This window comes from Aythya ferina (assembly GCF_964211825.1).
Source record: "Aythya ferina genome assembly, chromosome: 1".
NCBI classification, from domain to species: Eukaryota; Metazoa; Chordata; class Aves; order Anseriformes; family Anatidae; genus Aythya; species Aythya ferina.
In genome coordinates this window covers 138,401,974-138,422,648 of record NC_140296.1, presented here as the reverse complement: position 1 = coordinate 138,422,648, position 20,675 = coordinate 138,401,974, and the positions used below count along the sequence as shown (strand labels likewise).

The window sequence follows — 20,675 nt, the reverse complement described above, 5'->3', positions numbered from 1 at the left end:
GAGATTAACAAAGCCAGGCAAAAATATCAAATACTGTGCAGCTGTATCTAAGCCGAATAACATGAACTCTTACAACAACCTTCAGCGTATAAATTAAATGAAAATTTCTGCAAGAGTTTATTGGTGTTTCTCATTATGACACAGTGCATATGGTTCAGCTCATTCAACAAAGTTTTATATGAAATGAAAATTAACCTATAATTCTGCCATTAACTGCCAAAAATTAATATTACCTCTGTAGAAAGAACGTCCCTTCAGTTTCATTGCTCACATTTTAGATCCAGGAATCAGTAAATTACCTTTATTACATTGGTGTACTTTAATCAAAAACAGATAATGCAACTACTTAAAATTATTTCTAATTTGATTATGTGCTTTTCAAAAAGAATATTTCTTATTGATAATTTCTTATGATGGGAAAAAAATCATTATAGTCTTATGTAGCCTTTCAGGAAACACAGCATTCAGATATCAGATCTCTTAGTAATTTTTTTTTTTCTTTGGACTAAACTGCATCACTGAAATGTTTTGAGAATACATAATCTCTTCATTTTAGTAATTCCATACTGGAAACCTGTTTTATGTACACTTGCCATAACATGCCTATGAGTCCTTAGAAAATACAAGAAGAACCCAAAATACAAGAGGAAGCCTTTTCAAATATGAGCCAAGTTAGTAATCTTTTTGCTTCTAATTATAAGCTAGTAGTTAGCCTCTTTAACGACTACAAAATTTGAACCACATGAAAACAGGAAAGGAATAAAAAAGTCAGAAAGTTCACCAAGAAAAAACACCCCAGAATCCTCCCCTCCCCCCCGCCACCTTTTTTTTTTTTTTAATTTATAGGAGAAAATGACATTAGATTTAGTTTTTTAACTTTTTTTGTTTGTTTTGTTTTGATACATGTGATGCAAGGTTTCCTAAAATTAAGGACATTTCTGTATAACTTTTTTTTTTTTTTTTTTGTCTACAGTAAATCAGATATGCTACAACTAATGCCTTACTAATAGTGAGTTAGACATGAAAAATCGTAAAACAAAGAAAACACAAAAGTAATTCCTAAAGGTGGGGAAATTCATGTGTACCTCAAGTGAGTTTTGCATAACAAAGATTCAAAGTATGCATGTGCATTTTTGCCAGTGGCTCACAGGAGGTGATAGGAGGAGTAGATGTTCAGAAACATTATTCTAAATGCTAAGGCTGCCATGCATCTAATGTATTACTCTAGGTTGGCCATATATCCTCACTGAGTTCTTTATGGCATGCCCTGAAATCCTTATCCAGTGATCACTGAGTGGCTGGAGCACGCAGTATATCTACTCTGGTCTTCCCTTCTTTCTCCAGTGATAAAGTTGTCAAAAAGTTGCTGGTATACATCTGGATTTCATCATAATATGGAGCAATATGTTCAATGTTTGCCTTTTTTTTTTTTTTTTTTTTTTTAATAGCTCACAGAAAAAGCTATTTATAAAAGGATAAAGAGAAGTTATAGATTATTGATAAGATGAATTCTTCTTCTAAAGGTATTTAATATATTCCAGTACTGGAGAATAGCCCTAAACAATGATCCCTGGGAGCTTCAGTTTCATTCAGTCAACCCAGTGCTGACAGCTACAAACCAATGCTTAAAGGAGGTTGTGTAAGAAAATCATTTTGTGGCACTGCCTAATTTGATGAGTAGCATCAGATGGTGTGGGGAAAAACCTTGTGCCAACTCAACTCCACTACAGCTGCTACTCATAGTTCAGATACTCCTATCAGATATAAAATCATGGAAGCACAGAGATCTAAAAGTCCTAATGGACCCAAAGAGGTAATCTTGTATATGTTTGTCTCCCATCTCTTTTCAGGTTTGTCTAACTTGTTTTTTAAAGACCTCCATAGGTGGGAACTCCACAGGTAGTGCTATATGCTACTTCCTTTTTCCTCTATTATTATTATTATTATTATTATTATTATTATTATTATTATTATTATTATTATTATTATTATTATTTTGCTTTTCTTCACTGTTGTTCAGACCTATCATCCTCAGCCATGAAGAAAAAGTTATTCTCCTCCTTTTCAGTTTTTTGTTGTTTTTTTGTTTTTTTTTTAATAACTGAAGATTTTTTGTGGTGTGTTCTCTCTCTCTCTCTCTCTCTCTCTCTCTTTTTTTTTTTTTCCTACTTTAGGCAGAGCAGTCCTATTTTCTTCAGCCAATTGTCAGGAGTTATAGTTTCTTCACTTATATTTAAATGTGATATTTTGTCTAGACCATCTTATCTTGGCCCACTTCTTTCTTCAACTGTGGTGCCCAACACTGGACAACAACTGCTTGACCTAAATAGCTTGGAAAAATTGTCTTTGTGCCTTTGCTCTGATTCGACATTCTATCATATTGCATGTGTTTTCCATAGCAGCTGCATGATATGCAATTGGAAAGGAAAGGACAGCCTCTGAGTCTTCTCTGCACAACCCAGCCAGTGTTTCCTCTCTTCTGTTCATTTTTCAGCACAAAATTACAGACATAAAGTCACACCTCTGAAATATCATCCTGTTTTCCCAGACCTTCATTTCTCCAGGTTGTCATTCTGAATTCATTTTGAATTGCCCCTTCCTCCAACAGTAGTTCTCAAGATAATTTGTTATAAACATATTTTTTTTACTCCATCATTCGACAGCTGTTTATGGTGATAATGATGATGTCCCTCTTTTGTAACATTTTTCAACTTTTTTTTTTTTTTTAATTCACCTACTACTTTATTTTTAATAATGCAACTGAAAATATAATATCCCTGTGCATCCTGGAAGTCAGATAGTTGTTCAGATGATCTGTCTGAGATCTGGTATTACAAAGCACTGTGACTTGGCAAGAAGTTTCTTCTTGGCTATGAGTAAAATGCCATGTTTTGGGATTTGATGACAGAGAGAGAACTCTTAATTAACAGAGACATCATATTATCATAGTTGTGTAAAATACTGTCTGAATTTAGTCACATCTACATAGTCAATGGAGCCACATAAGAATTTAGTTCTCGGAATTAGCACTGGATGCTGAACTGACTAACCTTAAATCAGCTGCCTAAAATAAGATGTTGTGGTGTTTTCCAATGGTCTTGTGGACATCATTCATTCATTCTTCAGGCTGGGGATGTCCAGATAATGATATGACAAGGGAGAATGGTTTTAAACTAAAAGAGGGAAGATGTAGATTAGAGATTAGGAGGAAATTCTTTGCTCTGATGGTGGTGAGGCAGGTGGTGAACAGGTTGCCCAGAGAGGTTGTGGATGCCCCTTCCCTGGAGGTGTTCAGGGCCAGGTTGGATGAGGTCCTGGGCAACCTGATGTATCGGGTGGCTTCCCTGCCCATGGCAGAGAGGTTAGAACTAGATGGTCTTTAAGGTCCTCTCCAACCCTATGATTCTATGATTTCATCTGGATTTACCTGCCTAGGAGATAAAAGTGTCCAGTTTAAGCTATAAGTCTAAAATCACAGTGTAGTCAGGGTTCCCTACAGAGGGGGAACAAATTCATCCTTTCTCAGCCATTGAACTAACTTCTGAATGATTTGGAAAGGCTTGTTATATTTTCTTGGGCATTGAGGGGGCCTAGATGACTAAGATCAAGCCTCTTAATATCAGATAGAATGAACATGGGCTTACATTCAGGATTATTCATATGTAAAGCTAATTATACTTGCTTCATAAGAATATTTAAAGCCTAAATGGTGCTACTGAATGAATTTGGTTAATGAAGTGTTTCAGAAGTGTGAAGGTAAATTCTAAAAGAAGAAAGGTATGAATCTTGTTCCCCCAAAAAAAGACTTGTTTTTGGAATGCTTTTGGAAATAGTCCATGAAATGGCAATGAACAGAAGACCTCCTTGTTAAACAAACAGGTCATGCATTTTACTGTGATAAAGCATTACAGGTTGGAACAAGGTCTGCAAAAGTTTATCTTATATGTCCTTTGTTGTCTTTTGACTTTGTGGGATTCTTCATCTCACTACCACAAGATTACCTTAGTGCAATTAAGCTTTAAGAAGGTTGTTTTTGTTTTCATGAGTTGTATTCTGTCCTGCACTTTTATGTTAGAAGACACTTTAGTCTGGGATTATTTTTTTTAACCTCATTTACTATCCTTTAAATTGATAGCTTTCAGTGGAAATAGTAAAGTAAACCATCAGGAAATTATGGATGGTCAGAGAACTGAGAAGAAAATGCAAAATAAAAAGAAGTAATAAGAATGGAATAATTCTGCTGTTACGGATGCTGGTGTTCAAATTCAGCATACAAACTAAGCTGTGCCAGTCATGAGTAATTATTTACAAAAATATAAATTTCTGGACATACTAAAAATGATAGCATAAAAATATCTGTTTATCTTGTGCTGAATAAGGTAGTCTAAGTAATCCCATCCCTATATACTATCCCTGCCATACTAGGTAATGGATCCCAGCAGATAATCAGAATCTTAAATGGGCAGAAAAACAGAACACTGATCTCATGAATATTTATGAAATTTCTGATTAGAGAGAGCTTTTAGCCATGAAAATTACACCTTGATTCAAATTTACTAAAAAAATATAGATGTTACTCAAAGTACTCCTGAGTTAACACTTGAATAGTTAGTTCACTACCTGAATAGGTACAATAGGTAGCTCACTGCCTGAAATGTGGTGGCCACTTTTCCACTTTCTCTTTTAGTAGGCTTTGGATTCAAGAGAGTTTAAGCTCAGCCCTGACCCATATGAACAGTCTGTGGAGAAATGCATGTCTTACAATATTTAATTTGGTATAATTATACCAAAGATAAATATATATACATGTATATATAAAAATATATATATATATATTTCTCTTGAAATTCCGAAATGAATATATGCCCTCTATTTCCAGTCTGTTATATCTCTTAAGACCATAATTGGCTTTTGTGCAATGAATCACTGGGGTATCTTACATGAACAAACTAGGAGTAGGAATGCAATATCAATATAAAAGGTTACAATGAGTAGTTAGAGTCTGATACTGTTTTTTTGTTTGTTTGTTTGTTTGTTTGTTTGTTTTTCTTCTCCTGTTTCTTAGCTCAGCAAAAGCACCATTTACTTTCTGTGTTTATATTCCTGTTCTGATGTTTCATCTGTTCCAAATTTCTAATCCCTTACTTTCCTTTCCCTGTTCCCATCGAGAACAAAGTCTGGAAGTTAGGATAGCAAAAGCTTCTGACACACTGTGTGAACATCTGGGAAATTTGACAATAAAATGTTGAGTTCAGCAGTCAAGTAGTTGGCTAAGTTCTTTGTACTGCAATTGCTGGGTTATCTCTGTCCTTGGAGACCAATATCAAATGAGTCTTTTTATAAGATAAGTTGTAGAAGTATCATCATGGAAGCATTTGTTAAACATTTCTGCCACTTTATGGAGTTCAGCGAGTGGTTGGAAGAGATTCAAAATGAACACTGTAACCAGAGACTGTCTGTTGTCTATTATGCCCAGTTACGACTCTGTCCCCAGACCTAAAGCAGAGATGGCACTGAGCACGCATACTGTCAATCCTCAGCTGTTTTCCACATGTTTCCTGATATTCCTGTTTCGGATGGACTGCGTGAATCTTTATTTGTTTCAGAATTTGCTGTGGTTATGCCATGCAATAAAATGACCAGATAATAAGGCTGAAGTCTCATTCCCTGTTCTAAAGACAATGCCAAACATATATCATTGTTAGCATTTTTACAACAGCAATCCCATGCCCTGGTCTGATGCAAACACAGTGCTGAGTATGCTGTACATTTGAGCTTAGGCAGTGTTGCTTACTGATCCTGCCATTTGGCACATGCTTTGTGGGCAGCTCTGGGTTCTTAGGAATCTGTGTCTGTGTGAGACAGTGTTCCATTGACTGCATTTTCTACTACTTACTGCCCTTTTCTACTGCCTTGTGCCTTTTCCCTTACCCACAAGAGGATGTTCTACTTGTTTTCCATTTGCCATGTTTGTTAACAGCATGTGATTTGCAATGTGGCGATGCACTCCAAGCAAACAGATCCCCATGTTCACCAGATATTTAAAAGTGACTGTCCAAGAAGTGAGTGTGATTAAAAAATAAATAAATAAATTTGGTGTGTAAGGTGACCTTCCTAAAAAAAGGCAATGTACCTAGATGCACCCTTGCAGCTGTCCTCTCTCTCTCTTTTTTTTTTTTTTTTTGGCTGTGTTGTATGGCCAGATCTCAAGCTACAAGCTCCCATCAACCTAGCCCTTCTTTTCTCCTCACTGCACTGTTACACTTCTATTATTTTGCCATTAACCAGGACCAGATGAGAGTTTACCATTTTTTAGCTCTTCTGTCACTAAAAAAGGAGGATATTTTAGAAACTTCCTTTAGGAATGTGTCAGGCAGGTCTCAAACACACATTTTTTCAAAGATGTGGACAATAGTATTGATCTCTGAAGGCCTTGTCTAATTATGTATCTGAAAGAAATATCAGTAGAAGCACTTTAAAATTATTTTTTCCAATATTGAAATCTAATGAAAATATATTACATCATGATTTTTTTTTTAATGCCTTTAACTTTAGCAGGTTATTTTTGATTTATTATAACAGACATTGAGTTTAGTACTGTATGTATGAGCACTGTTTTTCTTCTTATTGTTGCCTTGAGGGGGCAGTGGCGACCTGGTTCAGGAACGGCACGGCGACCAACCCCAGGCCGCTTGGTCCATTGGCTCCCAGACACCAATGTGGTGGATGGCAAATGGCGTTTATTGTCGAGTCACATGGTGTTATATAGCCTAGACCCACAACGTCACTTCCGCTTGCTTACGTCACAGACCACACGCTACTGCCCATCAAGGGAGGAGCTCCATGCTCCATCTTTCCATACAGCGCGATATCTTCTGGCCGCCAGACCCTAACTACCCACATCTTATGTATAAAGAGCCAGCTTGATTAGCATAATTTGATTGTTTACCCCATATAGCTATGAGAATATTTCTTATGTTGACATTATCTTTTACAAGAGATAAAACTGATTCAAATCTTCACTCCAAAATCTGGTACTTTTAATTTGTGTCTGTCTGCTACATCTTTACCTGATTTTTTGAATTAATTACCACATGTATCATTGAATACTATAAAAAATGTCATTATTCTAATTTATCTCAGAAATCAGTCTAAGTTTAATGCTTGCAAAAAAGGCTCCGAGAGCTTAAGACTTTCTTTAGTTGCTTGTCTTAGTGTATTGTACTACTAAAACCAGGCAAAATGTACAAAAAGCACAAGGCAAGGTGGACATTTTGATGCTTGTCTTCTGCCATGCCACTCCACCACCAGCGTGGCCAAGTGGTCAAATGAACTCCATTTATAGGCAAAGAACAACTGGTAGTAACTAAAGCAGAGGGAGATAGGAAAACACTGGCAGACATTTGATACAAGGAAAGTTGTGTACTTGGGTTCATTTCTTTCTTTTCTGAATTTTGCAGTTCTTTCTACATTACATTTCCATCAGGTAATGACGATGTTATCATGTAGCAAAATCAGAGATGACCACAACACTTGATTAAAAGTGATAAATCTAACCATAATTATTTTGGAAGATAAAGAAGTAAAATTGAAAAGTAGACAGAGAAAGCACACAAAAATCTTGTAGAAACACCAAAAGAAAGAATGCAGATTAAACCACAGAAATGACTGGTGTAAGTATGTTTCCAGAAGGTTACTGTGCTGTACTATGATCTGACTCAGGTTAGGTATTTGTTAACACTTACACAATGCTGACAGGATGCATGTTTTATTTCACATGGATTGTAGTCTTTGGTGGAATAATCTCTCTGCAACATAACTGCTATAAAACCTGATTTCCCTAAAATCAAAACTATGAAAAAGAATTTACGTATTTGTGCCAGGGTCCTTGGGAGCCTGACTATCCTGGGTCTCCCTGACCTGCCTGGGGCTCAGGACCCCACATCAGTGAGGCAGCAACAGGGCTGGATCCAACTCTCCACAGCCCTGCCCCACCTTGCTCAGCCATTGGCTCCACTGATTTGGGCCTACTTGTGGGTCCACATCCTGACCTGGCCTTGGCCTGGTCCTGGGATCCCCTGCAGCCTGCATGTCTGGCCCAGGGAGCTGCCAGACCATATGACACCCTCACCATCTGTACTGTTACCATTATCAATAAAGATAGTTGTTATTTTTCCCCAAACTCACCCAAGCGAAGTGTTCACAGTAAACTTTTGTCTTACTGCATCATATATTGACGTAGTACCTGGAGACTCTAGACAATTTCATGTGGTATTGCTTCTGTTCTTCATTCCTCAGATCAAAAGATCCAGAACCTCAAAATGTCCCCAAAATGCTCCTTTCAAGACTAACAACCCACAGTAAGTAAAAATACTTTTAATAATGTGTTTTTGCAATGCAGTTATATACAGTTACAAGCAAAGACTGAAAACATTACCAAACAATTCTTTAATAATATTTTTCACTGGTGGTCTTTGTAATGGTTTCCAGAAAATAAGATAAAAGTAAGGGTACAGGGAATAAAACTTTAGCTTATTAATTTTGATTTTTGATAGCTAAATGTAATTATGATGAACTATATACCTATGCTGAGAAAAGCATCTGGAGTACTGAAAACATTATGTTATCAGGGTGAAAATATAAAGGAAAAAATAAATAAGGGCATAAAGAAAGTCTGAACGTTCATATTGCGCTGTTAGTTTGAATAGCTAAATCAGAAGGTATTTTAGAGGTAAAGAAAATAACATAAATTTATTAACAAATTTTATGTAAGTAGTAGTAGTCCCATTTACATAGATATGAGTCTTTACTGAGCCTAAACAAGAAGGGCACCATTCCAAAAACTATATTCCATAAGATGAAGGGAACACCAGCTTGCACTTGGAAGTCTTTGACACCTTATTTCGTGAGTACTGGTTATGATCTGGTATGCTTGTCTGTTTGTTTTCACCTGACACAGCATACAGATATGTTTATTGTCAGGAATCTATCAACCACTTAGTAGTTTGTTTTTTAAAAATGCAAAATTGTACACCAAAGCCTTCTAAAAATGAACCTGGCTGGATCTGGAGTGCATGAGCTATTTCCTATAAAACCTGCAAGTGGACTTGTGCTCTGCTCTTTCTCTGTTCCCTGCTAGGAAACGGGCTCTCATGCATCTATTTTTATAAAAACCTTATATAAGCTTCCCAGTTTACCCAGAAGGCTGACAGATCCAGTTGCATTAGAGGAGGGAGAAAGTTTAGGCTGGAAAAAAGCTTACTACTGTGTCCATCTGTATGTACCAGCAAAGCTCCAGCTCAGATGTGGTCACCCGTATGTATGTGGAGGTTAACACTGGGACTGAAACAAACCAACTCATTGTATACCTCTGCCAGCAGTCTGAGTGCTGTTCGAATATTTTGTTTGATTATATTATTTCACATTTTTTAGTTTGCTTTTGAAAAAAAAGAAAATCCTCAGCTGTGTCTTAGAGACTATTTTTAACAGTATACTCAACTCTTATCTCTGTAAATAAAAAAACAAAACATCTTGATAAAGTCTGTTCTCTTTAGAGCTTCTTGTTAAAGTTCTATCTTAACTTGACTTTTTCTTTACATTTTTTTTTCCAAACTTCACACTAAAAAGTCCCCCAGCTGAATTATGCTCCTTCGTCATGGAATTCACACCCCACCCCCTCCACTGACGCAAACTTTGGAGAGCAGCTCCATGGAGGATAACCTAAGCGCTGCCTGCAGAGTTAAGTGAACTGTCCTTGCTTGTTATTGTAACATTGATATACATATCTTCCTTTCCTCATTTTTTATATCCTTATGTCATTAGGACAAGCCTGCAGCAATTTTAAAAGCTGGCTGCACAACCTCTTTGACGTCATTACAGAAAGGTCTTGACTGCAGACCCTGCATATACTGTCTGTGATATAGTGTATAAAAATCCATGTCAGTGCTGGCTCTTGGGGTGCACTGGAAATGATTCAACTGTCTGGAATGGGCAGATGGCTGCTATCAAACTTTTATTATCACCATCATTATTATTACAGTGGTTTGTGACACATGTTGAACTTTCAGACTGGTGTTAAAGCCTAAGCATTTGAGCAACACTTTCTGAAATTCAAAACCCTCAAATCCTTTCCAATCTTACTCCAAAAAGTAGGAGTAAGTTCAAAGCTAATTAGACATATTGCTTGGTTTCACTTCCAACTTTCAGAGTAATTATCTTAAAATTCTTGTTCTCATGTAAACACAACTGTTAACTATTTTTAATTGTTTTGATTTATTGCAGAACTTAAATTCAGTACATGTTGAATGTTCAGCAGGGTGGAAAGAAAATTTGAATTCATTTAAGGGTGCATATGGATTGCATTGTTTGTACTGTGGCCTCTGTTTGAAAAAGCTCACAGTTAACCTAGGCTACTAGGTACTTCCTTCTTGAGGCATCCTCTAAAACTAAGTATGCTGAAGAGTACGGGTTTACTTGATACAGATTTCTTGAACTTGCAACATGAATAGATTTGCTTGGATGTTATGAGTGACATTTTATTTTCATTTTATAGCTCTTACCTTCACTGTGTTGAGTATTTGGGTATTTCCAATCTCCCATGATTCTTTTCTGACACATCAGTAAATGGCTAAAGCTTTTTCTGGGTCATCCTGGTAGTGACCCAGACTGTATTATGTTGGCTGTCTGTCTCTACTTTGTACTTGTCTTTGGTTTTGTCTCCACTGCTCACCAGCATGAGGTATATATGAACCACTGATGCTTGTGCCATTGCCTTTTGTGATTCCTTTTTGTGGTTATATTCATTCAATGAACTGAATGAAGTGGTATTGGCTTTTGGATTCTTTGTTCTGGCCAAGTTTCCTGTTTAAGTTGATGTCCTTTTTGTTCTTTATGCAACTGGCCTATCAGCAGGGGTCCCCTCAGCACAATTATGACTCATGAGCATATTCATTTCCATTTCCAGGAGGGTGTATTGTAGTTGGCGAGCATTACTAGGCAGACGTCTTTTCTTGTCTGTTCTGCCTTCACCATCAACATCTCCCTCAACTTTATGATTTCTCAGAGAAGGCTTCTAATGTGTGTCTTTTTATTTCTTCCAGACTGGCGTAATCTGCTATCAGGTACCATGGCTCACTTTTTAAGTATATCCTGTCAGGTATGTAGCCAAAACATGCCTTTGTTTTCCTAATCTCATGTTGTTCCTGCATGTTCTGAGAGTGGGCTAGTAAATTCCTGTTGACAGCGGCACTTTCTGGAATTGAGAGTGAAAAATTGGCCTTGACTCTTTTTCAAAAGGTCCGACTAGGATTTCCTGTGGTAGTAGCACTCTTTTTGCTATCAGTCATCATGGCTTTTGCCCTGTTTGCATGCCCTCTACTAGGTATTTAAAAGCCAAAGATACGTTTGCTGTCCATACAAGCATACCTCCATTACCATCTCCTATTGACAACTCTTTACTCTGATGTGATTTTCTTTTAAAACTAAAATCTCAGGTTCTGCGCACAGCTCTCCTCTTGCCTAGGAGCAAACTACCTTCAGTGTACTCAGCAGAATCTTCTTCATGAGCTTCCAAGTCATCTCAGTGCATGTCTACCTTAAAACACAAACAGGACCCAGGGGATTTGCTGAAGCCCAATGAGCTCATTTGGTAGCTTGCTAGTAGCTTGTCATGACTCTACCAGAAGATCCTAGTACAGCTCTGGCTGTTCCACAGTCCTGTGGTACTTGGGGATGGGTCCCTGCTTTTCTTCCTCTCACCCTTCACTCTCTCAAATATCTGTTCCCATACCTATAGCTATGACTGATGCACCCTGTGCCACTCATTATCACAAAGGGACATCCTAATGGGCTCAGAAATTCATGGATGGCAAAGAATCTGCATCCTTCACCATCTTCGTATAAGCAGTACACCTTTTGCTGGAGCGTTTCCTCAGAGTCTTTTATTTCTGGAGACCTGCCACTGTCCCCCAGATGTCAACAGATGTCTAATGGAATGGATCTCATTATTTGTCACTTACATATTGTCAGTGTTTAATCTCATAATCCACCCCTGGTTCTTATGCAAGAGCCAGTTTGTAGCATGGTCATCACCACTCATTACATAATTTTCTATAGTACCTTCATAATGCCCTGAAGTCCCTTTTTGTGTCAAATTCACCATCAGAAACCCTGTTATGGACTTGAGATTGCTCTTCCAGGTTGGGTCTGATACAAACTGTGTCAGAGACAAAGGGCACTAAAAACACTTTTAATTCCTCTACTTCCTAAATCTGTGTCTATTCCAGTTTAGGTAACAGCATTTTGTATCCAGATATGTATAACAGTAATTGCATGAATCACAAGATCACAGAATAGCTGAGGTTGAAAGAGTCTTCTGGAGGTCATCTGGTCCAACCCTCTGCTTAAGCAGGGCCATCTAGAGCCAGTTGTCTGGGACTATGTCTAGATGGTAAACAGAGCCATTCAATCTGTATCTGTTGTAGTGAACCTACAGACTCTTCTCATAATCCATGGAAATTAACCTTTAGTAGCTCTTAGAACTTTTATTAAAATTAAAAGATGATTTGAAATCAAAGGTAGTCACTGAGAATTATGATAGCAAATATTTGGAAAGGTCAGTTGATTGCTGAGATGATACAGTCTAAGGTATATGACAGTGGAAGTAAGAGAGGGAGTGGAGTAAGAGAGAAGTGGCAGATATTACTAATAGTATATGATAGTGACATAGCAAACTGTCCTTTTTTGTTGTTCTTTAATTCAACTTTATTTTTAACCACTAAATGTTGAGAGTGCTATAAAAGGTTTAGTTTGATTTTCCACTGACACTAGAGCCTTGCTACATTTGTGGAAAAATCCCTTGCAAATAAGTCTGATTTTGTAGCGGGTGGAAGGGAAAATAAAATAGGTTTAATACCTGACTGACTAGAACTGCTTTACTCTGCATGCAGTAAATTCACTTAGAAATTATGCTGAAAAAACTTTTACCCTAAAGTAGATTTTCCCAGCTATTGATTGCTGTCACTAACAAAAGCTGTGGTCTGTAATGGATCTAGAGGTCAGCTTCCAGTGACGCAGATTCTAGGAGCATGAACAGTACCAATCTGAACTCCAAAGAATCAAACAATAACTGTCAGAAATAGTGGCAGTGATAGGGCATTATGGGGCATTGCCCCACTCACTGCTTGTGGACAAAGTGTGTTTTTCAGAAAAGCGGGGTCATTTTCTTTGCAGTTGTTTGGATGGCCTCACCTGCAACCACTGAGCTGAGCTGCTAGGAAGTTCATGTGAGGAAGAAAGAATGATTGCCACAAATGTTTTCTTCTGTCATAATTGCTTGTAAAGTTACTTCTCTTCATACCTGGCTTTCAGCAAAATTGGCTCTGTAATTCTCAGTGATGCCACAGCTCATCCCCTTCTGTTGTTCAGAGAAACTTACTGTGTCTTAGCCTTGTTTTCCTCTTTGCCTGCAAAGCTTGGTTCTTTAGTGAAGGTCACAGGCATCACAAATCTCAAAATGGAAAGGATAAAGTATTTTACTCACTATTCCAGATGCTGCTGCTCTAAGAGTATCATTTAATGTTTCTTATCACACCACATTTAAGTAGAATGGAATCTCTGGAGAGGTTTAAAATAACCTAATCACCAAATGAAGGCAAGTTAGTGAGCCTAAGTCTGTGTTGTTTTCAGTTAGAGTCCCTAGCAACCTTGAGCAGTCTGTCCAGGGGGCTGTGTCTGTATTGCCTGAAGTTTTTCTTAAACTCTACTCCCATTTGATAGCAGGCAAAGAATATGTTTTGCTGACATCTCTCATATACATTCTCTCATCTTCCCCCAGTAATTAACACGACGGATAGAGGCACAGGGAGATAGTGTCTCATGCAGACTAATTTATTCAGTGCTTGAGGTTCAATGAATAGCTTACTAAGATATATATAGTCTTTCCTACTCCCTTACCTGAGATATTCAGCCTGCATCCCTTAGATCCCTACCATGACAATTTGCTTCTATAGTTGTGCGAGCATAAGCTGCTTCTCAGATATATATCTAAACATGATTTCAGAGGGGGGAAAAAAAGACGCTACAAGGAGATTTGCAATCAAAACCAGTTAAAAATGACATGAAACTGTGTAGAAGGAATTGACTTAAAGGGATTAATGAGTTCATGCTGACTTTTGTAATGTTGCTATTGGTCTGCTACACACATCCAGGCTAGTTCAATAAACTTGCCCATTTCTGGGACAACTGTCTTTTGACACATCTCCATATAATGTGAGCAGGAGTGGACAGTTTTCCATGTCCTCTGAGTGGCATGCCCAAATCTTATGACCAAAACCAAAAACATCTATTTATTGAGCTATGACAAGGGTGATCTGGGGGAGCCTTTCACAAGCAATAAGTGATGCTATTTCCTGAGAGGTCCCATCACTGCACCTTAGGGTGTGATGCTATTTCCTGAGAGGTCGCATCACTGCATCACTGTCTGGTGTGCAGCTGAGTCCTATGGCAGGCTGACAATATCTACCTTGGCAGTTCCTTCTGGCGCACTTCCCCTAGCAGCTGGCATCTGGATTGCCAAAATTGTGCTGGTTTTGATCATGGCAAAGACACGCTTAGCCTTCTTTTAGGTAGCGTCTGGTTTAGCAGCAGTAGATGGCCCTACTAGGAAGAAGATGGCCTAATGAATGGAGAAGACAATGAAGAGGGAATTCTTTTCTGCGGGGGTCATATCTGTCCCGGGTACGTTACCTCATAGCTTAACCATATTCAACAAGTAGTACCACTGTTCAGGATTCCTGAATTCCAGCCCTCAGGCGATAGCCTGTTTTGTGATTCCTCATTCATCTCCAAACACAAGTGTAGTGGGCTGGAACCAGGACAGACAGTTCAGATTAATCGGACTGTGAGCCTGGAGTCTATGTCATCTGAGTTAAGTGTGTTCTTGAGATAGGGTTGGGCCAGATCAAAGGGAAATAAAGCAGTTCGTATGTTTTGATGTCAGATTAAACTTAGAGAAATCTGAACAAAAACAGACCAATATTTTTTATTTTTATTTTTAAATATGTTTGTATTTTTCTTATAGAAATGCTGACAGAGCGTTTCTTTCTGAGTGCTCTAGAAAGCATTGGCACTTGACCTACTTTCTACTCGGGTTTGCCTACAGACAGCATTTTCTGTAGCTCAGGAGAATGTGTCAGCTGCAGACAAAAAGAAAAAAGCATTAGCCTCATAAAATCACTATATGATCTCTGAGATTGGCTGGTGACCATGTTCTAAAAGGGATAACAGTAACAGTCAAGACACAGTCAGTTGTGACAGACAATATTCTCACACTTTTTCATCTAAAGAAAACCATTCCTTTCTGAACAATGAAATAGTGAGTGCATGCGCACAGGTTTAGTAGTAGAGAACCAGATGTTTTGTAGCATTCTGGGGAAGGGAAGAAGAATGGAGGAAACAATGAGGTGCTCAGGAAGGTGGAAAACACTGTTTTTGTTTAACAAAACAGTAAATGAATTGGGGTCAGTATGTCATATATATCTAATTTCATAGATATTTAATAAACAGAATTTTGGTACAAGCTAGAAATATGCCACAGTGTACTTCTAAAAACCAACCAACCAAACAAAAATCAACAACAAAAACAAACAAAAAAAAAAAAAACACAAAAACACTGTCAAAAAAAAAGCAATAATTATATTTTAAGTTCTCCTGGTTTGCTGGAACTTTACTGTTGTAATAACTGGTATTTGAAAGAGATAAATGAATAGCACCTCCATTGTATAGAAATTATTTTTTATTTGAGATCATTTAGCTGCAGCACACAAAGAAAATGTGTTTATTACTTATTGCTCAGTTAGAATATAAGAGTCTGGGGAAAAAAAAAAAGGAAAAATGACTGTGCAACACAGGGTCTAGATGTAGTTAGATTTTTGGCTGTCTTGGTTTCCTGGTCCATTGTATTCTATCCACAATACTATGGCCAGAACAAGCTACTGTAGATGTGAGAAAAAAATACACATGATCTTGATCTAAAGCACATGTTTCAACCACTCCATCTTTCCTCAGAATTTAGCCAGTGGTAACACATTAAAACACTTATAAGTCCATTCAGAACATGGCTGTGTTATACACATATGCTGGCCTATTCATTAAAATTCATAAGTAGTAGTGCGTTAAATTTGCTTACTACAAGGATTTTTTTGTATGGATAGTCCAGACAGGCTCATAAAAGTCACCAGTGCTTTATATTCTAGATCCAATTCTACAACAATAAAGCTCCATTAAATTACATATATTTGGAACGAAACGAAATACCACAATATAAAGAAAACTGTCAAAGCACTACACTGTATTCTTATACAGCCAGCTTAATTGTTCTCTGTAATGTTAGTATCTGTGTATTGCCTGAAATAAAGCAGTTCTTATATTCTGTGGCTAAAGTTCCAGTAAAAGTGGAACATGATATGCAAATATTTTCTTCTCCATTTTATTTATTTTATTTTTTTTTTAAGAAAGCTAACATGTATAAGTATTTAAATTAGGCTAGTAGGGTATAATGTAGAATGCCACTAATCCTTTTAGCTAATCCATCTATTTTGACATTCTTACCTGAGAAGAGATATTTTTTCTTCACTTCTCATGAAAGGTTTAATGTTAGTTTTTTGCACATTCTACAAAATACTTAAGTGTGTAACGTAAAAATATCTGTAATCCTGCTGATGTGATAACTGCTGTGAAAGAGGTCTTAGACCTTGTGGCGGAGAATCACCTGTGACAACAGCCGCAGTCAGTCTGCAGGGGCAGGTTTAGGTCTGGAAGGGCTTTTTTTTTTTTTTTTTTTTAAATCTGGTGCACAACGTTCTTACTGGAACAAAGTGAAGTAACCAATGAACTTTTCTAATTAATTATGACAAGGATACAACTTTCCCTGCTAAAATGACAATAATAAAAAGTAGATGAATCGCTGAATCCTGGAAGAATGTTGACTTTTTTTTTTTTTTTTTGTCATTTCAGTTAAATTCTCAACCAAGATTATCTTGTAAATATATACATAAATACACATACACACACATGCATATATTTTAGCTTGTATGTGCACACTATAAATTATACCTTCCGAAGGTGAATTTTCTAACAATCTAGAGACTTTTTAGTAATCCCTGTAAACTAGTAAAAGAAGAAATAATTGCTAATCTGTGGTATTCTCATGTGTTTTTGATTTGTATATTTAAACTGTATTTACATTTAAAAGTTCTCCATATTTTCACTTCCACATTTCCTACTTCTTTTCTCCTTTTTATTGATCATCTATATTTTGAACAGTTATTGGGAAAATGCTCAGAAATTAGTAAGAATTTTGAATTAGTAAGAATTCAAGGCAGTCACTGGAAGAGGAGATTTGCAGTATTTTGCAAAGTAGTATCAGTTGATACTTGGACACTTAGTGGAAACTTGACAAAGTTTCCTCTACTATTTCCATCCTAGGTGAACCATGAAGACAAGTAACTGAGTGTGTTTTTGGAACTTGAATTTCTGTTCTAGAAAAAATGCCTCCCATATGACATAGGTAGCCTTTATCCTTTTTTTTTTTTTTTTTTCTAATTTTTTTCCCCTACAATAGCAATACTTTGTATGTCCTCTGTGTTTACAAGTTTTCTTGCAATGTTCTTGCATTTGGTGCTCCTTTAAATTTGCCAAACCCCATATCAGTGTAATACAGTGGTGGTACCACAGAGCTTGGTGTGTACTAGCTGCTTGAGTACTTATCCAACATCTCAGGCAGGCCTAGGAGCTGTGTTCAAGTTCTTCGTCTCTTCAGCTGCATGTAGAGCCTTACCCAAGTTGATCATTTTCAAGGTTAAAGCTTTGCAGGGGTGGTTGCAGGTGTTTCCACTAATAGCTGTACCTGGCCTTTCTACCAGATACTTTTTGAGACAGGGAATCTGAATGTGAGATGTAACATCTCTTGAGCATCTGCAATTTGATCTTTGACATTTCAGCATACTTTATTTTCAGTTAATAAACCTCTGACTCCAGTGGTAAAACACACATTCTATTTCTTATTGGGATTATGGTAACCTCTGGCAGAAGAGCAAGTCAGAAGTTGGGAATTATGCCTGGGAAGCTGGGAAAAATGACTACTGTAGCTGTTCCAATGCCCAATGTTGTACAAGTTGAAGTTAGTTTGATGACGTCTGTGAGCTGTACTTGACAACTCTGCAGTTATCTGCTTTCAAATACAGGTAAAAGCCCATTGTTCCACTGAGGCAGTCCTAAATGAGACATAGTGTACTAGCTTGATTGTCAAATAATACTATTATTTTTGATAAGACAGGTTACAGAAGAAAAGACCCTTCATTTTTTATACCTACATAAAACAAAATATTAGATAAATGTAACAAATTTTCCCTAGCTGCGTGTTTTTGTTCTGAGTGGTTTAGAAAACAAAGCCATAGACTACGTGTGGAGATAAACCACAAAATCTCTTTTTCTCTATTCCTCTACTTTTTACTTCCTGATAAAACTGCTGTATTTTGCAAATAGCAGGGCATTCTATGGGCAAATAGATAGCTGCATATTTGATTTTGTGTAAATAGAAAATGTTAGAAAAACCTGGTCTCTCTGTAGTTTCCTTTCATGCTGTAATCAGAGAAGATGGCAATGCAAAGCTCTCTCCCACCGAGCTTTTTCGCCTTGAGAAAATCTGAAGCTTTTCCTATTTCCCAGGGCTACGAAGATGGTGAAAGGCCTGGAGGGGAAGACGTACGAGGAACGGCTGAGGTCACTGGGCCTGTTCAGCCTGGAGAAGAGGAGGCTGAGGGGGGACCTCATCACAGTCTACAACTTCCTCGTAAGGGGTTGTCGAGAGGCAGGAGACCTTTTCTCCATTAACACTAGTGACAGGACCCGCAGGAACGGGGTTAAGCTGAGGCAGGGGAAATTTAGGCTGGACGTCAGGAGGGGGTTCTTCACAGAGAGGGTGGTTGCACACTGGAACAGGCTCCCCAGGGAAGTGGTCACTGCACCGAGCCTGTCTGAATTTAAGAAGAGATTGGACTGTGAACTTAGGCACATGGTCTGAACTTTTGGGTAGACCTGTGCGGTGTCAAGAGTTGGACTTGATGATCCTTAAGGGTCCCTTCCAACTCAGGATATTCTATGATTCTATGATTCTATGATTCTATTTCAAAAGTCTTAATTCCTTTCTTCCCTATTGATACCCTCTGTATTCTCCTGTTTACCATGCCCTGCTTTATTGCTGCTGGCTTAAACCAATGTGAATGAATCTTTGACTGACCCCAGGTCTGAAGAGGTTTATGGATTTTATCTGTTTACATAGTTCCAACATGAAGATTACTTCATAAAAGTTCTCAAAGCATCCAGAGTGAATGCAGAAGTTCAGTTCCTCCTTCAGGAGTACTTATGATTATTGTATTTTTGGAGAACATAAGTGGGTTTTATTATTATTATTATTTTATTTTTATATATTTTTTAGTACCTTTAATTTTTGACTGATAAGGCAGCTTACTGACAGGACCATAGTTTCTGATATATATAGTAAACTCAGTCTGAAACTCATACGCTGTCCATCAGTTTGTTATTACAGGCATAAATTTAAATAATATATATATGTTTCAAATAAGTTACATAGTTATGCTCTTGCCTTGCTTTTCTGCAACATCTGGAATCCATCAAATTAGCATAAAGCTGGTTAAATGTAAAATATGTTTGTGTACTCAGTGACTGTATTTTCTGTTTCTGTGAGTTACTGGTGTTTTGCTGTCTCTGTTAAAAAGCAAGAATAAGCAAAATTTTAATATTTTCTATTTGGACAATATGGACAACTTATGTGGGTAACTTACATCATGATAAACAATGATATTTATCATCAACAAAAAATTCTCTCTTACAGATAGAATGAGGTGATATTTTATACTGTGATTCATTATGAGAAATAATAGATAGTGTAATGCCTTATAGGTATAAGTAGATAAGCAGGTGCAAATTAAAATTATTCAATTTATCTGTTATTGGAAATAAATTTCATTCATGCTTAGAGGTCTGGCCTCATCTAACATCACTAACATTGAACCACTGTTATGGTTCAATGACAACTTCGAACGTTTTTAAAATTCAAGGAAAAAATTGGAGAGAAAAGTTCAACTCAGAAGTTCTCTGAACCCAATTATGATCAGGCCATTGGGGATATATGCTTCATTCTGCCTGCCCTCAGACTGGAAGCAATACATCAACACTAGTAATGCCAGCTTCCATGACCTCAGTACTCAATGATGTTTTTTCTTACAGTCTTAATATTATTTCAATCCCATAATTTTTTGAAGCACTGCTCATAATTTTGGAATAGTTGAGGTTAGAAAAAATGAATTTTAACTGGGGATAATAACTACAGAAAGTGTCTGAAATCCAAGTTGTTCTGAAAACATATAAGGAAGTCTTTCTTGCTGTCTTCCTTATAGTGTTGTACACATTCACAGTCTTACCTACAGCAGTTCAGATGTTTCAGTCAGAGGGATAAAAACATCCTCACTTACTATGCTACCATATATTCTACTTGTCCCTGTATTTATGAAGCAGTCCTGTCTCTCTCACTGCTGGTGGAAAACTTAATGAATCTTTCACTAATTTTGAGCTTCACAAAACAAAGCCTGGCCTTA

The 20,675-nt window shown here is 37.3% G+C and overlaps 1 long non-coding RNA gene across 1 annotated transcript in view; it reads left to right on the top strand.

The window, feature by feature from the left end:
- LOC311430366 overlaps window positions 1-10,245 on the top strand; it is a 33,084-nt gene extending 22,839 nt beyond the window's left edge. Inside the window, exons 4-5 of the long non-coding RNA XR_014688739.1 lie at window positions 8,299-8,360; window positions 9,628-10,245. This is a non-coding gene — a long non-coding RNA (uncharacterized lncRNA). The remainder of the gene's footprint in view (window positions 1-8,298; window positions 8,361-9,627) is intronic.
- The last annotated feature ends 10,430 nt before the right edge of the window (window positions 10,246-20,675 follow it).